Genomic DNA, 4,894 nt, shown 5'->3' with positions numbered 1-4,894 from the left:
GTGTGTGTGTGTGTGTGTGTGTGTGTGCACGCCTAACTGATGTTTGTGTGTGTATGTGCAATTGTACACCATGACCTCCTGTCTAACAGCATGATATTGAGATCCTGAGCACTGGCCTGACCCCACAAGGCAATACTGTCTTCTACACAGAGAACTAAGAGAAACACCATGGAGAAATACAACAGTTATTCTGTTCAGGCTAATACACTCAAACATTATTTCACCAATGCACCTTCCCTCATTTATGATGTACTGGTTTGGTAGGACATGGGATGGAGCATTCTTAATATAACATAGTATTGAGGGACACAGCGAAGAGCCTTAGTAGCAGTCATCCTTTCAGTAAATGCTGCACCTAGATGCAACAGCAGGAAGTTCCCATTTCCCTTTTCTTCTTGTCATTATGAGAATTAACCTTTGACCTACAAGTTGGTAAGTAGTCTCAAAATGGAGACTAAAAAGAATATTCATTGCCCTTTCCCACAGGCACCGACATTCAGCTTCTCTATGCCACTATTTCCTTCAGCTGATTGTGATGGCCTGGAGCAAAGTTTTTACAATTTCATGTCTAGAAGTCTGACAGTGACTGCAGTGAAACATCACTTCTAAGTAAGTTTGGCCCCCTCCCCCATAAGTCTGTTGGAGCCAACCTGATGACTCTCATTTAACTGCTGAGCACAGCCAATGCTTGGGGCTGAACAAAGCAGAAGACAAGGCCCCTGTTGCATTCCAAATGGAAAGCCAACACAACAGATCACAAGGCATCATGTGTCCATGAAGAAAGCACTGTAAAGTGATGCAAGCTATTTCTTTCTATACCATTTTGATTGCTGGGTTAGTGGGAATGGGCCTCTCGAAAAGAGTGGTGTTTAAGGAGTTATATTAACCCCAAGAGGACTAAACCAGCAAGCATCTAGCAACAGGACCCAAAGAAAGAGTCTTCCAAGTAATTTATTTCAGTCCAATCTATCAAATGTCAGTGCATGTAAACAAGGTATTTTTCTCATCTGGCTTTGGAAGAAGGAAGGACTTTACTGTTTTCAGGAGAGGAAAACAGTAAAGAAAGTGAGAAGGGCTGAGAGAAACATGTTTCCTTTATAGTCTCACTAATAGAAGATTTCAGAGTGAAAAATGCAGGCTCTGCCTGCATTTCCAAATCAAGACTACATGCAGTTAGTGAGGAAGACAGACCATAGGCACCACGCATGGTAAGTCACAAAAGGACATAAATCTACCTTTTTGAATGTAAAATCATTAGAAGTCTCCAGAGTTCTTAACTTTCTTTTTTCATAAATTAAGAGGCTGATTATAATCTTGAATGGCAAAAATAAAATTGGGCAATAGCTCTGGGGTCTGACTTATTACTAGCAAGCAAGAGCTGAGAAGGAAACAGCTGTTTTGGCATTAACTGTCCTGTTTTTTCAGGATTCAGGCTATTAGCTGTCAGGAATCAATGAGAAATAAGCAAATATATCTGAGAATAGGGAAAGAAGTATGTTGTGTAATAGGCCATACTGGCTGTGAGTTTAAAAAAAAAAAAAAAAGAAATCAACTCAACAAACCCACAAGTAACACAACTCCACTGACTTTCATGGGCTATAGAAATTGTCACTGAAGATTTCCCTGCTGCATTTTCATCTTACTAGAAACATTTTTTCTCTCTTGGGCTCATACCCCTGGACTGTAGATGGCTATAGCTCTTCCTTCCAGGACAAATAAACAAACTGAACACTGGACTTCAGATTTTATCCACTGCAAAATGAAACATGATAGCAGTACAACTACTGCAACATAATGGCTGGTCTCACTTGGCAGGAAACTTATTACTCAACTTGTAAGTTTTAAGAAAGACCTGCTTCTGGGTGCCACTCTCATTGGTGGTCTATAGGTGAGAGGACCTGTTTTTTTTTGTTGCCTTTAGATCAGCTATTTCCATTTCTGTCCTACAGGCAACCCACACAGGAAAGCAAGTAATGTGCTGTACATATCTTTTGCTCTCCCTGTCAACTTCAGTTTGAACTCTTGCTTTTCTGAGGCTATGGGCAGCATGGACAAGTCTCTTGGGCAGTGGGTCAAGAATGAGGGGCACTGGGTTGGGACTGGCCATAGAGGTTTACAAACAGGTCCTTGTACAAAGAAGGTTGAGAACCACTGGTTTAGACAATATAGGAGGCAAGGACAAATCTGTGTGATGTCATGCCTCCCGGCTGACCACTCACATGAGTGATCATGATGAGAAGCTGCTCACAGTAAATTGTGAATGATATAGGCCTGCAGCCCTGTTGCCTCCACCTGAAGGAGATGTTATTGTCAGCTCTGACTTTGCAGATCTGTGACTCCTTCTTTCTTAGTTCTTGTCTAGACTTAGCAGGAACAGCTAGACTAGTAGAGTTTAAACTAGTTTCCTAAACAGAATAAACTATCCTGGTAAAAGGACTACTTTTCCGGTACACCTGAAATTACATTAAGGTCCCTCCTTGCGTAGAAAGTGTCAGGAGTGAGAAGACATCACCAACCCCTCTCTCTAGATGACAGGGTTAGGTCAGCAAAACTAATGTGCCAGGCCTAATTATGGGGGAGTGAAATAGTTAATAATATGTACATTTAAATGATCATCACTGGGCTTCTGAGACAGCATATCCTGGAGATGACAACAGGGTAGCTTGTATCTCACAGCCATTGCTGCTGGTTTCTGACATTCTGAGATGTCCCTGCTTCAGTAACACCCCTGCTTCTATCACAGACTTGTCTTTGAAACTAAGTAAACTGCAAGACGTGTGGCAGTTACCCATGTCAGTCCAAAGTCAAGTAGAAGGCCAAGTCAATTTGCACCTTACAGATTAACCAAAGTCAATGAGCACTGGTTACTGCTCAGAACCAAGGGACAGGAGATCACAGAATCATAGAAAATGAGAGCTGGAAGGGATCTCAGGAGGTCATCTAGATCATGCCAGCCAAGGCTTTGTCAAGCCAGGCCTAAAAACTTCCAAGGATGGAGCTTCCACCACCTCTCTGGGTAACCTGTTCCAGTGTTTCTCCACCCTCCCAGTGAGAGCTTTTCCTAATATCCAACTTAAACCTCCCTTGCTGCAGCTTGAGACCATTGCTCCTTGTTCTGTCATCTGTCACTACTGAGAACAGTCTAGCTCCATCCTCTTTGTAACCACCTTTGCGTAGTTAAAGGCTGCTATTAAATTCCTTTTCAATCTTCTCTTCTTCAGACTTAATATGAAGAGAAGCTGAGGGAACTGGGCTTAAGTATGCCCCCCAGCCCCTTCACCATTTTTGCTGCCCTCCGCTGGACTCTCTCCAACTTGTCCACATCCTTTCTGTAGTGGGGGGGGGGCCAAAACTGAACTCAGTACTCCAGATGTGGCCTCACCATGGCCAAATAGAGATCTGGACTTGTCATGGCTCTGCCTTGAGATGTATCACCAAGTCACTCAATACCCATCTCTCCTTTTCCCACTTTACAGGGAAGGGGAAATTAGTAACTTGGCTACGGGAAAGCTTGGAGGGGCTCAAAAGAACAGTGCCGGACTCCGGAAGAGAATAATCCAAGGTCTGCAAAGCAGGCAGCTTTCCTTCTGTCCCAGAAAGCTCCCATAGGTGGCAGCAAGGAAGAGGGTGCTCACCAAAGGGCCACCACCAGCCACTCACACCTCTGCCTTGGGGCAAAAGAATCATCTCTGTTTGTGCTCGCCTGGGCACCTGCTAATTACTCCCCCTTTTCCCCGCCCCAGTCTGATCCCATAAGCCTGATCCCATTCCCTGGTCGCGTCCCAACGCAGGCGCAGCCTCGAGACCGGGGCAGGAAACCGAGGTAGGAAATTGACAGCGGGCGGAGCGAGTCTCGGGCGTGTGGCCCTGGCCCCCTGCAGGGCACGAGCAGCGCTGCGACCCCCGGGCCGGCCCGGCCGGCCCCTCCCCCAGCCACGCGCGGCGCGACCTGTGTTTACCTGTCCCTTGTCAAGCCCCGAAGCCCTCTGCACTCCTATTGGCTCCACCGCGTTCTCTTCGCGAACGCCGGGCTGGGAGCGGCGCGAGCGCCGATAGGCCGGAACCGCTGCCGCTCAACGCGTATCCTCGCTCCGCCCCCCCCAAGTTCCGCGGCTCCTCCAATCGGAACGAGAGGTGGCCGGGGGAAGAGCCACCCAATGGGAGCAGGCAGTGGATGGAATGGGTTTCTTCCCCGCCCCTTTGCCCACGTGCTGCTGTCAAGGGCGCGCGCTGAGTGAGGCAGCCCCGGATGGCAGGAGCACCGCTTACCCTGCGCGGCTCACTGGTAATGTCGGTGTGGGGGGATGCAGCGGGGGCCGCAGCTGCCCTCTCCCGTCCATTGCAGGAGCTGCAAGAGGGGCCTGTGTAGGGAGCCCTTCCAGGCCCTCCTGCAACACTGGTTCTCAACTTTTTTTTGCGCCAGGGCGCATTTGTAAACATTGATGGCCAACACACACCCACACACACACTGTCACCTGAGTCAGTGTTTAACCTGTGTGTGTGTATGTATATTGTGTATGATTTCATGTCGTTATCATTAGAGCGTGTATGTGCTTGACCCAGTGCCCTTCGCTCCCAACCCACTGCCCCCCTCCCCGCAGTGTGGAGCAGGGGGTGAGTGTGTGGGACTTGGGGGGGGGGAGCAGGTAACCCCTTGCAGGCTGGAACTTGGTGGGCTTTGGTCCACATTCTAGAATGGCATATCAATAGTCCTGTGCCACACCATACAGAGAGGATGCTGAAAGGGTGAGTGAACTGGGTATGACCAGGGTTTTTTCCCCACTGTTCCTCTCACTTTGAAATGCTGATCACGGTTAATGATAGCTTGAGTTTAGAGTGGTTACACATTCAAGCTAAAAACCTTCTTTGACTATCCCCCGCCTGCACAGCTGTG

General features: G+C 47.7%; 1 protein-coding gene across 2 annotated transcripts in view; it reads right to left on the bottom strand.

Annotated features, from left to right (window-relative positions):
• PSEN2 (presenilin 2) overlaps positions 1-4,047 on the bottom strand; it is a 22,039-nt gene extending 17,992 nt beyond the window's left edge. For both annotated transcript variants that reach the window (XM_019549561.1, XM_019549563.1), the window contains exon 1: positions 3,960-4,047. The gene's annotated coding sequence lies outside the window, so the exon portion shown is untranslated. The remainder of the gene's footprint in view (positions 1-3,959) is intronic.
• Between the last annotated feature and the right edge of the window lie 847 nt (positions 4,048-4,894).

The sequence above is a fragment of the Crocodylus porosus genome, unplaced genomic scaffold, assembly GCF_001723895.1.
Source record: "Crocodylus porosus isolate Cpor-Errol unplaced genomic scaffold, CroPor_comp1, whole genome shotgun sequence".
Classification (NCBI taxonomy): domain Eukaryota; kingdom Metazoa; phylum Chordata; order Crocodylia; family Crocodylidae; genus Crocodylus; species Crocodylus porosus.
This window is presented reverse-complemented; position numbering and strand designations above follow the sequence as displayed.